The 22,411-nt window shown below is 39.9% G+C and overlaps 1 long non-coding RNA gene across 1 annotated transcript; it reads right to left on the bottom strand.

The window, feature by feature from the left end:
• Positions 1–2,473: 2,473 nt before the first annotated feature.
• Positions 2,474–21,227, bottom strand: LOC145395401 (uncharacterized). Its single transcript, XR_013896608.1, has 4 exons — positions 21,107–21,227; positions 15,136–15,310; positions 8,582–8,754; positions 2,474–2,605 (listed from the first exon to the last, which is right to left on the bottom strand). It is a non-coding gene; the product is annotated as an uncharacterized LOC145395401 (long non-coding RNA).
• Between the last annotated feature and the right edge of the window lie 1,184 nt (positions 21,228–22,411).

The raw sequence follows: 22,411 nt of genomic DNA on the forward strand, positions 1-22,411 counted from the left end.
TAAATTTTTTAGTGGTGGAGCTTTAAAATCTCCATTAACCTCGTGACAGATTAATTTCTCCCCCAGAATATATTAAGAAGTCTGGAGGTGACAAGAATAATATATAAAATGTCATTGGATTGGTGGAGTTAAAATGTAATCACAAAGGGGGAAGGCAAGCTCTCTAAATGGACACTTATGGGATGCCTGTGGGAATTATATTTTATTAGCCTGCATCCCACATTACACGTTGTTTTGCAGTGATACATTTTCATTACAGTACAGTCTTTTTAATTACAAAGGAGATATTTTCAGTATTGTACGTACTTCAGAAATTAACGTAAGACTTTCATTACATGCTTCCATAGTTAACGTATATTAAACAGTACTAGCAATTTTTATTACGCTTTTCATAAGTTAATATACATTTATCAGCACAAGGAATTTTTATTGTACATTCTTAAGAAATTAACGTACAATTAAGAGCACTTAAGACTCATGTGCTTCTGTAGTTAATGTACATTGAACAGTACTAGTGATTTTCTTTACGTTCTTTAGTGTACGTGTATTAGCATCAGCTGTAGAGATTTTCAGTACGTTTTTTAGAAGCTAACAGATATTTAACGGTACATTGTGCTTCAGAAATTAACGTATCAGTGAGATTTTCATGGTGTTCTTCAGAAATAATCATAAATGTAATAAAACAAGAGCTTGCCTTCCCCCTCATGGTTACATTGTAACACCATCAGTCCAATGACATTTTACTTATTCTTGTTGACACTATTTTATTCATTCAGTCAGTCTTTAATCTGCAGGAGTTAAAGGCTTGACATTACTGAATAAAATAAGTGGTGTTGGCAAGAACAAAAACATGTCACCATATTGAAGAGGTTAATAATAATAATAATAGATGAGACAACTTGTGAAATGCTGTCATTTTGGTGTTTGTCACTGCAGCTGCTGTGAACACTTAACCCCTTCACTACAATGACATCTTTCAGTCTTTCTTGCTATCTCCAGATGATTTTATTTAGCTTAGTGGAGACCTCTCATACTGAAGGGGTTACATGAACCCCTTCAGTATGGGAGGTCTTTTGTAAGCTAAATAAAATCATCTGGAGATAGCAAGAATATAGAACTGAAAGATGTCATTGTAGTGAAGGGGTTAAGTGTTCACAGCAGCTGCAGTGACAAACACCAAAATGACAGCATTTCACAAGTTGTCTCAAGTCAGCCTGATCTTGTAATAACACTGTCAGGATCATAGGACTCCCAGTACCAGTGCTTCTAGAGAACATAGTGCTTGTACTCATACTATGAAGCTCCTATTACAGTGCTGGTAATGTTAATGCTTGCAGAGCTAATGCTATTGCACTATGACATGCTGCAGTGCTGATGCTCCTAACATATGCTTGCTGTCTCTATGCTCTTAGTGCAGTGCTTGCAATGTTAAGTCCTAGACTTTTATGCCATGTCTGTCAGTGCTGTTTATCCTACATACAACAACTTTTGTATATACAGAGGTTTGGACTTAGAATTTCAGGAGGGGTATAGATACAAGAAACTTATAAAATTTTTCATAGAATTTCAGGAGGGGTATATATACAAGAAGCTTATAAAATTTTTCATTTATTCATTCTGATACCTAAAAAAGGTTCCGGAAAAATGCTACAAGCCAATTTCACAAAAAAATTTCATTTAAAAAAAAAAAAAAAAAAATCAAAAGTTGCGAAAAACTGTGTAGTTTCTTTTGCCGAACTCTCAGCAAAGACCAAGATGAACAGAACCAGATGGACAGGTGGGCAACAAGCACCCACCCCCCTTTGCTCGGCTTCCGTCTTAAAGTGTCACAAGACTACGCCTCTTGAAGGCGGGTACTCCTCTTGGTGCCTCTTGAAGGCAGCTGCTCTTCATGCCTCTTGGGATGGCAGCAGCATCTTGTCAGGCCCCTCTGGTGGGTTGGCAGCAGTGTCTCTTCAGGCCCCTCTGGTGGGATGGCAGAGTCTTGTCAGGTCCCTCAGGTGGCAGCAGCATCTTGTCAGGCCCCTCTGGTGGGATAGCAGCAGTGTCTCATCAGGCCCCTCTGGTGGGATGGCAGAGTCTCATCAGGTCCCTCAGGTGGCAGTGTTAAGTGGAGCACATGTCTCTTGGGGCGTCAGGACAGTCACTCTCATGGGGATTTCAAAGTGCTTCTGGAGTAGCAGCTTGCATCCTGCATGGGGTCTTCAGACTAGCAAAGTCTCCAGAAGCATCTTGGTGTGGCAGCTGACTCTTTAGTCCTCTTGGAGTGGAGATGGCATCCTGTGGGGTCACTGCAGGGCTGTGTTGTGGGTCATCAGGGTGGTGGCTGTCTTGTGGGTCTCAAGATGGCAGCCAAGTCTCACAGGGCTTCTAGAGGTGACAGCTTTGTCTTAAAGGGCCTCAGTGCTGGGGTGGAAGAGGCCCCTGAGGTTATGATTGGGACTGTCTTGTAGGTCTCTTGATGCTGGGGCTGCATCTCAAACCTCTTGGTCTGGAGTCTTCTCAGAGTGGCAGCAGTGTCTTGTGGAGCATCTTCTGAGTAGTGGCATTGTCTTGGGGTCTCGGTGGCAGCCTGACAACTTCTCACCCCAGCTCAGTGGTAATCCTGACATCACACCTGGAAGAAAAGTGTAAGTTTTAGTATTTGTGCTAATAATACCACAATGAAACTTGGAAGGGATTTTAATTCCCTACTATTTACCTTCTGTCATACCTTTTTTCAGCTTAGTGATCAGGGTAAGTCCTCATAACCCTCTTACAACTGAAGGTATATTTATTTCAAGTGAAGTGTTTAAGTATTTACTCTAATATTTTGTCCATGAACTAATAACTTATTCTACCACCAACAACTGTTTGAAACAAAACTGTCTAGGCAGAGTAATCTGATATACTGGATAGATGAGGTTCTGTTAATGTAAAGATAAGTGAATATATAATGCTGATAAAAATAACTGCTATATTCTAGGGGGGTGGATCAAAGCCAAGTGGGTAAGCAGGCCTGCAAGGATACAATGTGCGTGCATGTGGGTGGGTTGTAAAGGTGTGTACACATCAGTAGGTATATGCATACATAACACTGAAGGCATGTGTGTATATGGGGCTGTTAGCCTGTATACAAACACCTGTGTACTAAACTATGCACAAACAGGCCATCAGGCCTCCATGTACGTATTCAAGTGGGTAGGATGTAAGCCTCCATGTGTGTACGAGTCTAGACATAAGCCTCCGTGTACGTACGAGTCTACTGTAGACTTAAGCCTCCGTGTATGTACGAGTCTAGACTTACGCCTCCATGTGTGTACGAGCCTAGATGTAAGCCTCCGTGTATGTACGTGTCTAGACAAAAGCCTCCGTGTATGTACGAGCCTAGACGTAAGCCTCCGTGTGCGTACGAGTCTAGACGTAAGCCTCCATGTGTGTACAAGCCTAGACGTAAGCCTCCATGTGCGTATAAGAGTGGGTAGGACATAAGCCTCCATATGTGTGTAAGACATAAGCCTCCATGTGTGTACGAGTCCAAGATGTAAGCCTCCATGTGTGTACGAGTCCAAGATGTAAGCCTCCATGTGTGTACGAGTCCAAGATGTAAGCCTCCATGTGTGTACGAGTCCAAGATGTAAGCCTCCATGTGTGTACGAGTCCAAGATGTAAGCCTCCATGTGTGTACGAGTCCAAGATGTAAGCCTCCATGTGTATATGAGTAAGACATAAGCCTCCATGTGTGTACGAGTCTGTGGGATGTAAGCCTCTGTGCGCGTATATGAGTGGGCAGAAGGTAAGTCTCCATGTGCGTATATGAGTGGGTAGGGCGTAAGCCTCCATGTGTGCATACAAGTGGGTAGGACATAAGCTTGTGTGTGCGTATGAGTAAGACATAAGCCTCCATGTGCGTATGAATATAAAACGTAAGCCTCCATGTGCCTATGAATATAAGACATAAGCCTCCATGTACGTATGAATAAGACGTAAGCCTCCATGTGCGTATGAGTCTAGATGTAAGCCTCCCTGTGCATATATGAGTAGGTAGGATGTAAGCCTCCATGTGTGTACCGAGTCTGGGACGTAAGCCTCCGTGTGCGTAAACAAGTGGGTAGGACATAAGCCTCCATGTGCATGTGTGTGTAGGATGTAAGTCCCATGTGCATTTTAAAAGTGGTTACAATTCAAACCATGTGCTTATAAGTAGATAGGATGTAAGCCTGTGTACACACAAATGTATGTGTGTGTGTGTGTGTGTGGTATCCATGCTTCATAAATGTGTAATAAAGTACAGACATATATAAACACACAGAAGCATAAAAAATTAAATAAAGATTGATATAGAGGATCAGTATAAATAAATTTGTCAAATAAAATAAAGTTCATGGACAAAATCAGCAATGGCTAAATCTGCATTAATCTGACAAGCTTCACAATGCACTAGTGAATAATTTCAACCCTTGGCTAAGCTGAACAAAACTGGTGACAGAAAAAAGTAAATAAAAATATATAAATAAAATAATAATGGACAATACACATCCCAAAGTAATTTGTTTAAACTAATAATAATAATAAAAATAGAGGCCACTACCCTTTAATGTATTCTAACCTGTACATAATAATAATAGACATTACACACCCCTAAGGTGTTCTCAAATAATAATGGACTACTTATCTATCAAGCTGAATAAAATGGTAATAATAATAATAGTAATACTCAACAAGCCCCTTAACTAGTGATATAAGCTGGATAAAATAGTGATAATAGACAAGTACCTTACCTAATGTCTTCTATGCTGAATAATAATAATAATAATAATAATAATAATAATAATAACAACAACAACAAATCCCTTCAATCATGTACTCCAAGTTAAAACTAAAAAATATACAAAGTCAGTTAAATAGTGAAGGGACTAAGGCCATTTCCTAACCCGATTATTTTGGAGGCAAGGTTTATAGTGAAAGAATTAAGACTGGATGCCTGGAGGTCTAGTGGGTTAAGCTGGTCCAAGACAAGAGCAGACTAATAATTACTATATTTTTCATCCGATGTTACTATTGTCAGCCTAGTCCAGGGCCCCTACTCTTCTGGTGGGGCAACAGGACTGGCTGGACACTGCAAGGACTTTAATGAACTATGTATCGTCATCAGCAATGAATAAAACACTACACCAATCTGACCTATTTCTCACATCCTCTCTACTTTTTCACTAAGGTAGCTCAACACTAACTGATGAAAGTTTATGATGCTGGGTGGTAACCATATAACCAAATACAAATGGTTTCTGTAATTCAGGAAAACTTATAACACTGGGTGGTAACCATATAACCAAAAACAAACAGCTTCCTGTAATCCAGGGAAATTTATAATGCTGGGTGGTAACCGTATAGCCAAATTATTATGTGGAGTCTACTATAATGCCCCTGTTAACTGAGGCATTACCACTTCAGGTACACAGTAACAAGTTAAATGATTTCCCGTAATTCACGGAACCATCTATCTGTGGTAACCATATAGCCCAGCAACTAATGTGGGAGCCTGGTATACTGATCTAGACGAAAAGTGTCTGAATAGGGAGGCTGCCAGAGATTGAGCAGCATGGACAGCCGCCATTAGGTGGCCAAGGCCAACACATACAAGGAGGTTGGAGCCTTCATGATACAACAAGGTATCAAAGTACTGTACGATGTTTGCCGATGCTTTCATTTCACTATAAAACCTTCCCAAATTGGTCTAATTCTCCAACTGAACAAATAAATATTTAATTAAATGTTGTACACACTGTACATTGAGATGCAAGAACAGATTTGGAACAGATTATGATGCTATAGTAGGACTCGCCTAAGTTTGCGGCTGTGGTGTGGCCCGCACCTGTGTACAGTGTTGCCACGTTTTCTATCCCGTTCTCTCTCTCTCTCTCCTGGCGGGAGATGTGAGCCACCCTGAGTACTTTTGATTCTTTTATAAGTTGTTTATAATTGTGCTTTAATTTGTTAATTTGGTTTTGTTATATTTAGTGATATTTATCATTTTTTGTATACGGCAGCAGATGACCCGTTACTGCAGTACCATGATTGATTTTCATTCATTCAATCTCTTTCTCTGGGTGTGGAAGTGTTGCTGCTCGCGAGTGAATAATTTTTTTTTTTTTTTTTTTTTTTTACTTCGGTATTGGCATATGCCTACTATTTTGTCCTACATATTAGCTTATGATTATAAATGTGATTATTCCTCGCCCTTAAAATTATGGTAAAAGCCAGTAAATGTGAGCATTTTTCCCTAGCAACACCTGTACAAGCTATGTTTGGGTCTACGGAGGGGTACGTACTTTACCTTAGGCCAGACTGGGTGTGTCGGTATTGCCACTCAAGAATTATATGAATTATTTCTTTTACTTTGGATATTGGCATATTTCTTCTTTTTTCAGGCTCATTCTCTTATATCCATAACTGTGATATTATTACCCACCCTAAAACTACGCTAAAAACCATTACAAGTGACTGCTATTTCTTTTAGCAACACTGTACAATATGTATGCCATGTTTCTGTGTTACTGTATAAATATTTTATGCATAATAAGATTACTGTTGATTCATCCATCAAAATACACAAGTGTAAGTTTTATTCATCTGAATTTATCGAATTTGTGATGCCTTGTACATAAATAGCTTCCGTTTCACATCGCAAGTTGGGGAAACGTGGCACCATTGTACACAGGTGCAGGCCACACCACAGCCGCAAACTTAGGCGAGTCCTACTTTGAGTCAGGAAGAAGTGCTTGGGAAGGGATTTAGACCTGTAGCAGTCTCTCTCTGCCAATGAGCTATGTCAAACAAGCTGAAGAACGAAAATTTCAGCCAAGTTGGTGTAAAAAAAAAAAAAAAAACTAGTTACATGAGTAAAAAAAAATAATAATAATAATAATAATAGGTATATAATATTAATAAAAAATAAATAATAATAATCCATCCATCCATCATCCAATCCTACATTGCCCCATGAGGAGCGTAGGATCCCGGGGCTAGGCAGTTGGTCCCGACATTTAAGATGAGTGATAACAACAATAATGACATTTGGAAAGGAATAAGACACACTGATGGAATTAAGTTACCGTCTGGATGCCTGGTTGTCTAGTGGGGTAAGGTGGTGCAAACAAATGTATGCCACAAGGTGTACTGTACAATGAAGGGTAATTGTCACTATTTTCAAGATTCAACAGCCTAACCCAGGGCTCCTACCCCTCTGATGGGACAACAAAGGATGTGATGGATACTGCAAGGGGTCATATGAACTATGTCTCTATCGCCAGACGCCTCAATACCGTAAGGGGTCGCCCTGTCTGCCATTTCACGAAGTAACAAAGAATAAAGAATACAAATGCCCTAAAATAATTACCGTACTTCAAATGTAACCATCGTGTGCGAAAGTAGTTCACAAACGTTCAAAGCTTCACACGTACTTTTCTGTTCTGGCTAATGGGGTGAAAGGCTTGGTATGTTCCCTAACCACAATCTCAATATGATGCTTGAGGAAAGGCAGCAAGTCCTAAGTTACATTTACTTGGTATCTCACTGGTGTCAGAATGGTTTTAATTCTTCTCTTTTGAATTTCTCATCAGAAATCTCAAATGCTGTACTGAGCACGCTGGTAGAACTAATGGAGACTAAAAACAGACCTCTCCTTTATCATATCAGTGATTATTGAGCACTAGGAATGTTGGGGGTAGGGTTCAGAAAAGCAGATTTAAAAAGATCTGGGATGAGGAAAGAGGGTGTGACCTCCAGGATATGGGACTGAACAGGGAGGCTACTGGAGACTGAGCAGCATGGAGAGCTGCCATTAGGTGACCAAGCCAACATATGCACGGAGTAAAAACTATACAATATTGAATAGTAACGAGGGATATGAGACAATATGAAGGCTACTAGAGATTGAGCAGTATGGAAAGCTGCCATCAGGTGATCAAGGCCGACACGCAAGCATGCCGAAGCCTTTATAAACAATACAAAGTGTGCACATTCAATATTAATGCCGTCATTTCTGCATTACATAGTACAGTACATGCCTGGCTACCATCAACCCTGAGAGGAAGTATCATGCACAAAAGTTCTTTCCATCAAGTAACCATTATGAGAATCTGAATCAACTCATTTTCAACCCATCAGAGCTATATGCATTTCTATTTTTGCTTTGGAGATAAAAATTCATTATTTTGGGGTAATTGAGGCACTCCAGTCTGGTTGAGCTGGAGCAGGTTTATATCCAAGAGGCGGTTGGGGTTTATTGCTCACATAATATGCTGGTCACTCAAATGTCAGGACCAACTTGCCTTGCCCCGGACTCCTAGCTCTTCATGGGGCAACACTGGATTATAAAATATACGAGACAGGGGTGTGAGCTGGGGGTAGGGCAGCATAACTATTGGGGCAGGGAGACAGAGGCGATTTATTTATGGCAACCCTTTATGAGAAGACATCTGGCTATAGATTGAGTGATAAATAAACTTGCCATTACACCAACTTGACTTTTTGCCATAAAATTGTGTTCTAATGTAAAAACCAATTAAAGCAATGTGTCAAGGAGTAAGTTAAGTCTCACCTTGGAAGATGTCGAGGGCACGTATGATGGCAGCAGCTACATCAAGTTGTTTTAAAGGGTAGTGTCCATTATTATCCACCTCGTTCACAAGATCATTCATGTCTTCACTCCTTGTTCAACTTCATCTTCACCTCACAACCATCTTCTCTCTTCCATATCAGTCTTGGCATATCCTGAAATAAATAAAAATCAATAAATAATGTAACTGGCAATTCAAACATCAAAACATTACCAATAATATTCTTACTAGCTTGAGACACCCCTAACACCTTCCTCAGTTATTTTGCCTGTTATCTATACTCATTTCATGTTAACTTGGCCCAGAGTTTTGTCCTTTTGTAGCTTATTTTACTTAGCTCTGTAGCAGGATAAGACAATACAGTACAACCTCAATATAACAGACTGCATTATACAGGAATCCACTTTTATCAGAACTGAGGAGCTACTGGACTAAATTCTTATGTATATGGGAAAGAGTCTTGTAAATAAGAAGATACGTTTATCAGTGTACAGGTTTATATCCAAGGGGTGGTTGGGGTTTACTGCTCATGTAATGCCACACAGGATGAGTGAGGCTGGTCACTCAAATGTCAGGACCAAATGCCTAGCCCTGGACTCCTATGCTCCTCATGAGGCAACATGGGATTGGATGATGGATGGATGTATGGAGAAATCCAAGGCCTTCCAAGCAGAGTGAATATGACAAAGGTAAATAGTGTTATGAATTATGATGAAACACAGCTATAAACCAAAACTAAGGAATGTAGGAATTATAAAGCACTGCAATGACAAACGACTATTAGGAAACCAACTAAATAACAAAAGCCCGTAATTATAAGACTGCACTCGTTTGCACTAAACACCATTAATAAAAAAAAAACGTAATGATAAGACTGCACTAAATAATGACGACAAATTAATTACAAGACTGTATTACATGACACCAATAAACCACAAAAACCGTAATTATAAAACTGCACTAAACACCAAAATACCACAAAAACCGTAATTATAAAACGGCACTAAACACCAATAAACCACAAAAACCGTAATTATAAAACTGCACTAAACACCAATAAACAAAAACCGTAATTATAAAACTGAACTAAACACCAAAATACCACAAAAACCGTAATTATAAAACTGTACTAAACACCACTAAACCGTAATTATAAAACGGCACCAAACGCCAATAAAACACAAAAACCGTAATTATAAAACGGCACCAAACACCAATATACCACAACAAACGTAATTATAAAACTGCATTGACCACCAAACGACAAAAAACTGTAATTATAAAACTGCACTAAACACCAAACGACAAACCGTAATTCCAATAAAACACCCAAGTATGTCAGTCAGGTGAAAGCAAGAGTGAAATTACCAAGGCCCTTATTCTTATTGGGTAAAGAAACTCCCTAACACCTGTCCCATACTGATTTAATCTTTGATACAGTGGGTTAATATCCTTTTGTAGCACTGAGGATAGTAAGCAAAATAAATCACTTATGCAAGGGTGTCAGGGAGCTTCCTTAACCGATTAATACAGCAGATAGCTCGACTTAACCAACTAAATCAGCTAACCACCATTCAGTTCTCAAATTCTCTGCTAAATCAAGCTCCATAACCTACAGAAAATTCCTGGTATTGTGAGGTACTTTCTGCTAAATCCTTGAAGGCAACCCAGACCTGGCACACTATGCTGACTCAATGCTACACACAGTAGTCTGAACCCATAACACCCACACAAACGCACTACTGTACATGAATTATGCTTGACTGAACAAGTTTTCCCTACACAAAGCAATACCCACACAAACGCATTATTGTACATGAATTATGCTTGACTGAACAAATTTTCCCTACACAGCAATACCCACACAAACACATTACTGTACATGGAATTATGCTTGACTGAACAAATTTTCCCTACACAGCAATATAATACACAAACACCTTACTGTACATGGAATTATGCTCGATTTAACGGAAATTTTCCCTTCAACTGGGCAAAAATAATTCCTTTAACTCTGGCTTCCACTACAATTGTGTTCGTTAAGCCTGGCATCTACTGTGTATGGGGTTGCGTCTAAACCAATTATGGCATGGGCAAGTGAAGCCTACCCCATCAAGAGTAGGATAATACATTCTGTGGTATGGGATGCAGGCTGACCCAACCACCACAGGCATTCCATAAACTACTTTAAAAATTAGGGTCCTGCCACTAATTTCCAGTTTATGTTTAACCCCTTAACCGCGGGGCGTCACTTTCGTGACGCTTGGGAGCAAGGGATCATACCGCGGGGCGTCGCTTTTGTGATTCTGTGTTATTTTGAATTCACCCGGGCTTCCAAGTTGGGGCTTGTATCATCTATCGGTACTGCCAATGTCCAACACTAGTCAGCACTCCTAATCTCATCTGTACTCCCATCCATTGTTGACAATTTAGCCATTTCTCCCCGTTCTTGACACCCCTCCTACCCCCCTCCATTACCCTATCCTCTCGCCTGCCCGGCCGTGCTACGCTAAGTAAATCTTCCCTGGAATTTTTCACTGATTTCATCCATTGAAATAAGCCCTATGTCCTATTCTTATACCAAATAATATATACAAGAAAGAAATAAGGTAAGTGAGAGTGCCATACACCTGGAATTGGCTAATTATCACCTGACAACACCTCACGTGCAATCGTTCGCTAATTTTCGCTGTTTTTTTCCCCTTGAAATATGCCCTATAATCTATTTTCGTAATAAATATACATGTAAGGAGGGAAGGGAGAACCCTAAGTGATATTTACATTCACCTGGAACTACCTAATTTATAATGTATTGTCTAGATTTCCTGCCAATCATATCAGTGCTACACAAAGCTGTTTCAAGATATAACATTGGTAGCTCTGAATATATATATCTCCTAAGTAGGCCTCTAATCTATTTTCGTAATAAATATACATGTAAGGAGGGAAGGGAGCAACCTAAGTGATATTTACATTCACCTGGAACTACCAAATTTATAATGTATTGTCTAGATTTCCTGCCAATCATATCAGTGCTAGACTTAGCTGTTTCAAGAAGTAATATTGGTAACTCTGAATAACCCCTAGCAGGCCTCTACGCTGGTGGTCCTCCGTTATCACTCAGTTCTCTCTCAACTTCCGAAGCGAGAGTACGTATGTTTCTTCTTGCTGACTTCAAGGCCTTTTTTCACCCCCATGCAAATGGCCCTGTGACCTTTACCCCCTACTAAACCTCGTGTGGAAAGAGGTAAAGGGCTGACAATTGATAAAGGAGTGACTACGATCTTTCTATTGAGTAAAACGGTGCAAGTGGAATTGTAAATAATGTGTAAACAGCAAGTGAAAGTAATGAATGTAAATATACGTGAACAATGGAAAATAGTTTTATAAGTTATTTCAAGTGACAGTGCACAACACAGTGTAAATAAAATAGAAATGTAAATAACGTAAATAAAATAGAGAACGTAAATAGAAATGTAAATGAGTAGTATTATAAGAATACAAGTATATACCCTAGGAGTAATGAAAGTGAAAGTTTCACTCTAGCATGTCTGAATGCTATGAGTTATGAGAGTGAAGATGAAAGTGACATTCACTCTCAATGCCAGTATACAGGACGAGAAAGTGAATGCTACGTATTTTACTAAAAGAAATTGAATCCCTACAGTGACAATAAACTAATACTACTGAAGGAAACTTATGGATAAAGACTATAGATATAGATAAGTGTTATATAGTAATAGAAATATAAAGTGTGAGGGGTTTTATGAATAATAAATGACAGACTACCAAGAGCGAACTAGTGCCAGTGCGACGATCAGACGCGCTCGTAATTTCCATTGCTTTCACAGTGTTTTTTTTTTTTATTATGGATCCCAAACTACTTGAAAATTGTAGAATAGTGTTTATAGTGTTTGTATCTGGCTGTGGTAATCATATTACGGGTTGTCGGGAAGTGTAAAGTGGAGACTTCGTTACCCTACTTCAAAGGTCTCCACAAGTCCTACGGTAACCGACGAAGGCTCAACAATCATTCCAGGAGAAAGCTGAAGGTATGTGCCATAAGCATATATAATTTTATTATTCTAGGACTAATAACTGATTTTTGGCAAATATTTTTTGAGAGTCTGTCGGAGCCCAAATAACCCCGCGGCACACGCAAGTTATTGGTAAACAAGCCCGCGGTGTAGGGGTTAACCCCTTCATTACAAGTATGCTCCAGTTTAACGATGCAACTGGTAAAGTAAAAACCCTTCGCTAGGTGGGGTATCGTATATCGGGGACGATTTAACAAGTATAGGGATGCATTTTTCAGCCTTGGGTCCCCCCCCCCCCACAACCAAGTCCAAAACCCACCCAAATGAGTCCAAAAACAAGTTCAAAGCCAGTCTAAATGGCCTAACAGCTGTAAAAGAAGCTAACCTAAGCCTAACACCTGTAAACAACTCAGTAAAACCAACAAAACCTGATAATCGTCAAATATGTCTGGAAAAAATCAAGCTTAGTAAACTGTACCCCATAAGGACAATGTTCACCCCACCTATGACAAACACAATCTAAATCTAAAAACAGTTTACAGATCAACCTAAACACATTTTTAGTCCAAAACATCATCAAAGTCTGAAAAAAATCAAAACCCATCGTTACACCAGGGTTTGGCCATCGTTAGGGTATGGTGGTATTTCTAGCCCCATCGTTAAGCCGGGGTATAGCATCGAGGGGTACCGTATATCGAGGTAATACTGTACCAGGCCTTTCTTAAACCCAATAAAATCGTCTGGAGGCAGTCAGGATAAGCCAATGAAACACGTCACCTTATTAGATGGGATCAAACCAGAATTACCCTCTTCACTCAGACATTATACTTTTCTTCCTATCTCCAGACTATTTCAAGCAGCTTAGGAAGGATGTCCAGTATCAGAGGGGTTATGCATACGATCTTTCAACACAAACGCACTAAAGGGTTAAAGCTGATACAAGAATTGAAGTAAATCCCATTATCTGACCCATTAAAACTTTCACCTTGGCCTGGTTCACAATTTCTACCCTTAGTGAATTTTAGCTCAGTGGCAAAAATAACGTGAGCTGTTTCGGTCCAGTATCAATGCACTATCGGATACGTTTGTGTGAAGCTACAGAATGTGATGAAAGTTTTTAGGCGTATCAAATAGAGCCAGGATTCTGGGGGCTTGAATGATGAGTGAATGGAAGCATGGCCCATAGGACAGGGGGGAAAGGAGGTCCTGATGATCAATGCACACAAACCATCTCAAAGCAAAGTTGCAACAATAGTTATAACACCAAGGTATGACTCAAGAAAAGGTGCTATGGAAAGGATGTAGAGGCATAACATCGTATTTCTAAGTCTGAATTAACGTGGAATAAGTTGCTAAAGAAATCTGGGCCAAGTCAAGGTAAAAGAATTAATTACAGAGCTATGTTAAGGTGAAAATTGAGCCAGGTTAACATGAAAACTACAGACCTTCCTAATCAAGATCACATGGAAGTAGTGGGAATAAACTTAAAAGATGTTGCTGAAACTGCAGAGGCTAAATTGACCTATAGCAAAACCTCGACATAACAGACTTCACTAGGCCTGAATTGCTTGTATCAGAATCAAGGAGCTACATGAGTAAATTCTTCTATATCGCAAAAAGTCTGATAAAGCCAGAAGCAGTGCAGACTGCCTGACCACTTCAGCTATGCTCACTGTAAGGTACACTCAAACCTCAATTTAAGGGACCCCCATTTAAGGGACTCCATATTCTACCTGACAAACGGACAAGACCATCCAAAAATGATCCGTAATGTTTTTTTTTTTTTTTTTTTTTTATGCGAGGAAGAAGGAACCAAAGGCCATGAGCCCGCAGTAACAGTTCCCTCCAAGAGAAAAACAAAATACAATATAGAGCCAAATTCAAGATCCGATCATTTTGAGATGCCTGGACACACTGCGTTTGAAAGACTGGACATCATAGGCAGCAGGAAATACAGACAGAGGGAGACCATTCCAAAGTTATACACATTAATATGTTTCTTTATACAGTAGCTGTAAAATAATAATATAAACAAGAAATATAAGTGAAGCAATCATTGCATTCCATAAGATTGCCTTTGTATGTGGTAAAACATGGGACATTATCAAGTATGGGTCAAATCTATTCCCCAATCAATCCCTTAAGTAAAGGTTTGAGTATATAAGCGATGTTTATCAGTGTGCAGTACAGTATTATATAGATTATACCACTTGATTACTGTAGTGAATGTATAATACAGTACATTAAGCAATGGTAGCGAAAAGTTTAGAAACTGCTGGTGCCATCCAGACTGAAATATCGGAAAAAGTCTGGGTTAGCAGGGGAAAGTCCGGATGTCTCCTCGGAATTTCATTTTTGGGACTGGTTTGGGCCGTAATTAGTCTGTTATAGTGAGGTTTTACTGCACTACCAAGGAAGGAGGCAAATTTCTTACCAGCAAAGAGCTAAACTGACTGACATGCAAAGAAGAATAAGTGACACAACATTCAATTTCTTACCAGCAATTTTCTGAAGTCTTGCCGATGCCATAGACTGCCTTTGGTCCTCAGTCCAGTCTTCATCATGAGTTCCGATCCTATCCACTCCTTTTGAGGCTGATCCGTTCCTTCTCTTCCACTCTGGCTTCCACTCAAGGACAGTTGCTCTTCCACTATTCTTAACCTTGTGTCAATCCTGAAAGAAAACCCAGCACGTAAGAAGCAAGATTCAAAATATAAATGAAACAATGTTGACAATCTTGACCACACCAATTATGAAAAATAAAATTGGGTTAAATCCTACATGAGAGCACCCCTTATGGGATTAAGGCGTCTGGCAATAGATACAGAAACTAGGAGACTGGAAAACATGAGGCACAGATATTACCTCTACTGAAAAGCAAGGTGCTACTGAGGGAGCAGAGGGCAAGTTTAAAACAGGCAGGCACACATTTTAGGCTGTGGCCCCTTGACCCAATGTATCTCCATGGAACCAACTGTATCGACCTTTATCGTAATCAAATATGAAAAGTAAGATTAGGTTATGTAGTAAGAGTAGAACCGATTTGGTCATTTTTTGGCAATCGTTTGGCTCAAGATGGACGTGCTCCTCAAAACATTTCTGAAGTTGCCCAAGAAACTCAAAATATCCTTAAATCGAGGAAGGCCACAATTCTAATGGCAAGAACCGCTCAAAAATACCCTGCGTGACCAATGCTCTTCCAGACTCTTGCCACGTTTACACAAAGCAAGCGTAATGGGATCTAACAAAACCAGTCCTAAACTTTGCAATTTAAAGCTAGATCTGTAATGTTAAGTACTGTCCCAACAACCAGCTGCCATAGGCTTGATCTAACCTAACTGAAAACCACGATACAGTCCTAACTTTGGTATTTTAAGGAAGATCAGTACACAATGGTAAAGGTAAGTGCTGTCTCGGTTTCTTGCTGTTACAGTCCTAACCTTGATATATTAAGATCAGTAATGCTAAATCCTGTCTTATTATATTTTGCTGCCTGGCCACAATATTAAAACACCATACCCGGTACCTATCCGATCTGCCCCTCTGAAGCACAAGAACCCAGGGTGCTATTTTACAAGTTGCCAATATGCGGTTCAGAGATATTACCACCATATACACACAGTACGATACCTAACTCTAAGGTAAGCATTCCACTGCAGCAGGTTAGGTTAGGTCCAGAAAAATATACTGCACAACCTGAAGGTGCATTGGCAACTTGTAGATATTTACCAAACCCATGGCAACACTGTAGGAAATAATTTAAAAGTACAAGACCTACATAAGCCCCTTAGGTAGGTATTTCCAGGCTACAAAGACCTCTACCTAATGAATAATACTGTGCTGTGGATTTGAATTTTCATGTTCTGACAAAACTGATAAAAGGAAATGGGGTTCCACTCATCGTCTATCTATCTATCTATTGCCAGACACCTCAATCCCGTTCGGGGTGGCCACAAACAAATCACCTCCACATCGCCCCGTCCCCCGCCATTTCACTGCCCTGCTCCCAACCCACACCCCCCTCTCTCATATACCTCTCCACCCCATCCCTCCATCTCATCCACTCATCGTACTCTGACAAAAAGAAAATAGGGCTCGATTCCGTCATGTGATGGGAAATGGGACGAACTTCATCTTAATATGGCCAAACAAATAAAATGGATCTCAATTTTTTTATAATCTGGCAAAACTTGAATGCTAAATGTGGAATTCATCGTACTCTGGCAAAACTTGGATCGTAAATAAGAAAAAAATTACTGATCTACTGGACTTTTTACGCATAAATATATAAATTATGCATAAAATAAGCAGTTTCCCTTCCATAAACACTACTGAAAAACTTACAATTCAATAATCTGGTATTTTAATAGTGGACTTTTTGGTTCTATTATCGTTCCAGCCAAAAACAATTACTGTACGAGAAACTGATCTGTTTTTTTGTTAGGCTAGGTTATCTTAGTAAAATAATTAGCAACGTAAGTGCCACACGAAGCTTTATTATTACGCAAAAATATAGAAAAATATGGATCAAAATTTCGTAATTCTGTTTTTGGCTGAAACAATTTTTGATGTTTCATTCTAATTCTGGCTACCATTGTCACTGTCCCAGACAAAACATTTTACCTATAAATACTTCCATAATCATAAAAATTGATGGAGAATGTGGTTAGGTGGATGTACTGAATTCATACCATTTCTATGCCCACATTTTCTTTTTAGTCTGGCTGCTTTTCAAAAATACGAGGCTGACACTATGCCGAAACAGATATATTTATGTGGTGGAGGGATGGAGTTGAGAGGTATATGAGGGAGGGGGGGGTGAGTTGGGGGGAGGGGAGTCAAATGGTGGGTGACAGAGTGACTTGGAGGCGTTTTGTCTGCGGCCACCCTTTGCGGGATTAGGGCGTCGGGCTATAGATAGATAGATAGACAACACTTCTGAAATTTTACGATCTTTTTTCTATCTATCTATCTATCTATTGCCAGACGCCTCAATCCCGTTTGGGGTGGCCACAAACAAATCGCCTCCAAGTCGCCCTGTCCCCCACCATTTCACTGCCCTGCTCCCAACTCACACCCCCCTCTCTCATATACCTCTCCACCCCATCCCTCCATCTCATCCTCGGCCTCCCCCTCCCTCTTCCCCCCTCCACCTCACTCACATACACTCTCTTCGTCAGTCTTTCGCCCTCCATCCTCTCCACATGGCCAAACCACCTCAGTGTGTTCCTCATAACGCTTCCTATCACATCCACATCCACACCACAACGCTCCTTTATATCCTCATTCGTCAGCCTGTCTCTCCATGTGACTCCACAGGCTCCTCTTAAATAACTCATTTCCACGGCTCTCACTCTTGACTTGTGTCCTTCCAACAACGTCCAAGCTTCACTTCCGTACGTTAGAGTTGGTATCACAATACTGTCATGTAGTAACTTTTTCACTTCCATGCTCACTTCCCTGTTTCTTATCACTGCTTTCAAAGAACCAGCAACCTTTCTTCCCTGCTGTACCCTTTCAAGCACTTCACCCTCCAAACCTCCATCCTTACTCATCACACTACCCAAGTACTTAAACGTACTCACATTTTCCAATTCCTCACCATCCAACCTCGCTGTACATTCACTGACTTCACCTCTCTCAAAGAGGTGAATTCATACCATTTTTACGCCCACATTTTCTTTTAAGTTTGGCCAGTTTACAAATATACGAGGCTGACAATACGCTGAAACTCATATATTGACACCCACGTTCATATAATTAGTTTGGACAGTTTAAATAAAATGTAACTATACTATACTAATATTTTACACAAATTTTACGTAACTTTTGTGTTGGCGTAAGGTTAACCCAACCCCACCGTACCTATAAATACTCTCATACTCTTAAAAACTAATGGATCTTGTGGTTAGGATGATGTACTGAATTCATACCATTTTTACGCCCACATTTTCTTTTAAGTTTGGCCAGTTTACAAATATACGAGGCTGACAATACACCGAAACTCATATATTTACACCCACGTTCATATAATTAGTTTGGACAGTTTAAATAAAATGTGACTATACTATACTTATATTTTACACTGAAATTTTACGAACTTTTGTGTTGGCGTAAGGTTAACCCAACCCCATCGTACTCATAAATACTTTCATACTCGTAAAAACTGATGGATATTGTGGTTAGGATGATGTACTGAATTCATACCAGTTTTACGCCCACAGTTTCTTTTTAGTTTGGTCAGTTTCCAAAAATACGAGGCTGACAATGACGAAACATATATTTACCCCCAAGTTCATATATTTACTTTGGATGGTTTAAATGTGACTATATTAGGCTTATTTTATTTTTCATTTCTATTTGTTTTTTTGCTCATTCATATTTTGGCAGTCAATTTGCATACCATAGATGTTTCGATTAAAAACAAAACCCATCATATTAACATCATGACGTGTGTGTGTGTGTGTGTGTGTGTGTGTGTGTGTGTGTGTGTGTGTGTGTGTGTCTGTGTGTGTGTGTGTGTGTGTGTCTGTGTGTGTGTGTGTGTATAATGTAGGCCTATTGATTTTTTTTTATTTTGTATTTGGAACTGAAAATTCAAAAATTATCCTAAACAGTCATTCCTTATTACTACAGCACAGAAAAAAACTGCCACCCCTTACAGACTTATGGCATCTGGCTGTGGATAGAACAGAGGGAGAGGGAGGCCGAGGATGATATGAAGAGTGGTGATATGAGAGGGTGTGAGCTGAAGGGAGGGCAGTGAAATGGCAGGGACAGGGCAACATGAAGGCGTCTGGCAATAGATAGACAACAAAAAATGGTAATTTTTTACAAGTGCACAGGGACGTCTTTTTTGGTCAAACCAAGGTATTTCTGATAGTTTTTGATGTGTTTTGAACGAATCTGACCTTCATTTCTGCCGCAAATCAGTATATTTCAAGATATACCCCACCCCCCCTTCCCCCCACAAGAATGGGGGAGATGGGCGAACCCGGGGTTTTTGGGTGGGGGAAATCACATAATACACTGATCTGCGTTAGAAATGAAGGTCAGAATAATTCACAGCACATCAAAAACCATCAGAAATACATTGGTTTCACCAGCCAGGCCGCTGCGCGACGGGCCGTCTGGCTTACTCCCTAACGCCTTACACCAACAATCGCCTGCCCGCTGTCACCAGCAAACCATTATCTCCTAAGCAAAACTAAGCTAAGCCATAAAATTATATTTTTCCGTGCCAAGAACAATGGGGGACCTGTGGGAAAGCGGGGTTTTGGGTGGGGAAAACACGCAAAAACGAGTGATTTCCAAATTAAACTGTTATCAAATTCAAACCGAAAACACTAAAATCCTTCGGAAAAAAGAAATTTTAAGCTTCTTAGGGAGTCCGTGTTTGCTAACTGCGGGGCTTTGCCCCCCAGACCCCCCCAACCCTGGCCGTGCTTTCTAACTGGGGGGCTTCGCCCCCCAGACCCCCCTGACATTAACCAAACCTCATCTAACCTAACCTAACCGGGTGTAAATATGAAATAATGCCTTTACTCACCAGTTTACAGCTCCTGAAGTACTTACGGTAATTTTGCAGGCTTCACAGGTCGTGGCTGGAGACGTACTGACTTTCAAATCCTGCGGGACCCTAGCGTATCTGAAATTCAAATTTGAGCGCCAGTTGTATCAGTTTGAACTTCACGCATGAGCAGATAGTGCGTGACGTAACAGTAGACACATGCTTTAGCCCCACCCATAAGTCACGTGAACCGTGACGTGATGGTAGACATACGCGAGACAGGACCACAATGCATCAGGCACGCGCCGCGATGGGTCTCATGTATCGCCAGACTATGTAGAGAGTAATTTTTCGGAAAATTTTCAAAAATCTTTTTTCGCGTTAATATTCATTTGCGGAAGTTGTTTCTAGGGTTCAAAATGTTCGCAATGGTGAGATTTAGATATCTGTAAGAGTAAAATTGAGATTCCAAATCCCTGTGCACTTGTAAAATAATACCCAAAAAATATCTACCTAATACAAAAAGCCACAAACATGGAGTTAGAAAAATAAAATAGAGCACATTAACATAAAATCACTTAAAATAAAAATCCACCATTAACTATAAAAAAAACATTACCTGAAACTAGACCAAAATTATTAAAAAACGAGGCTTATATTGCCCTTAAGTTTTCTAACGAAGTAATCCTGGAGAGCCAAAAATATTTGAAAAAAACGGGAACACTGCACTCACATATATCCTAATATTTCTTCCTCTTTACAGGCTTCTTCCTTTATTTTCTTACCTCAAAATTTTCACTGGGTGCATTAAGTAAAAATAAATGCCAAAAAAGCAATGTAGAAGCCTTAAATATATCCCCAGCAAGATTGACGAGATTCAAAAATTCAAACGAAAATCCCCCGTAATTTCAAGCCGCCTAAATTTATATATTTAAATTAGAAAACTCATATTTGCTTACCTCATCGTCTTCTCTGGGTTATGTAGGTGGATAGATCAGGTTCAGGAGGGTGTGGAAGCCATTTTAACGGTGTGATGCGAGGGATGAAAATGAGCAGCCAAATCAGATGCTAGGACCACCGCCATTCCGGGAGATGACGTCACCAAGTCAGCGCTACCAATCAAAATGGCTAAACTTGCTCTCACATTTCGAAACACAAGTAAAATTATGTTCCACTGTCACTATACTCACAATCTCACAAGGAAATTGATAGAGTAAATTTGAAAATCGTTATATTATCGCAAAAACTTGGGGAAATGAAGTAAAATTCCAGCAATATGACCGACCATCAACCACCTGCCCGTGTTGCCATGGCTACGTTAGCAGAAGACGCTAATCGAAGACTAGGCATGTTACAGTACAACTACGCATGACCTCACACGTAAATCCCACAAATTTATTGAAACTGAAATAATATCACTAAAAATTGGGGAGAAACAAGTAAAATTTCGGCAAGAGGAGCATTTGAACCGTGCCAATCAACTACCCACGAAGCCATATTAGCACGTAACACTAACCTGGCTCAAAACTAACAACACTTGGTCCAAACTACTAAACTGTCACAAGAAAGGTCTAAAGTTGAATTAATTCGTCTGGAAATTGAAGAAATAAAAGGAAAATGTGTCCCCGTGATGAAGGAAATAAACTGATAGACCTGTTGGGGTAATTTGCCCTTCCCCTGGAGTTAATTTACGTTTATTCGTGTTAATACCAGGGATTTTTGCTCGAGGACGCCTTCACGTGTTGGCACTGATACAATTGGTTGGTTCCCCTGCCTGGTTAGGAAATGTACCCCAAATCCCTCTCTATCTCCCTCCCCCACAACGCCCCGAAAGGCGGATGGTGGCCTACAAAATGGTACCCACAACAACAATAGTATTAATGATAGTAATAACAATAATAATAATAGTAATAATAACCATGCCATTTCATTCAGCTTAGAGGCTAGGCTTTCAATGGGTTAATAGTGCGTTAAAACCAATACTATTTTCCCCCTTAGAGATGTAGGGTGCCGTGGCTAGGCTTACACACACACACACACACACACACACACACACACACACACACACACACATCGCCTGAAGGTAGCAAAAATAAACTTTAAAAAATAACTAGAATGAACCGCTAAAGGAAAACCAAACCTAATTCCTTAAGGTGCTAGTCACGAAGAAGTGCTCCGGAAATAAAAGCCACACTATTTCTATTCTGCCACTGCAAAAGGACGAAAATTGGGCCGTGTCAAGGTGAAAACAGTATAGTAAAAGA

Source organism: Coenobita brevimanus, chromosome 31 (assembly GCF_032717465.1).
Source record: "Coenobita brevimanus isolate Jiangsu-jjx chromosome 31, ASM3271746v2, whole genome shotgun sequence".
Lineage (NCBI taxonomy): Eukaryota > Metazoa > Arthropoda > Malacostraca > Decapoda > Coenobitidae > Coenobita > Coenobita brevimanus.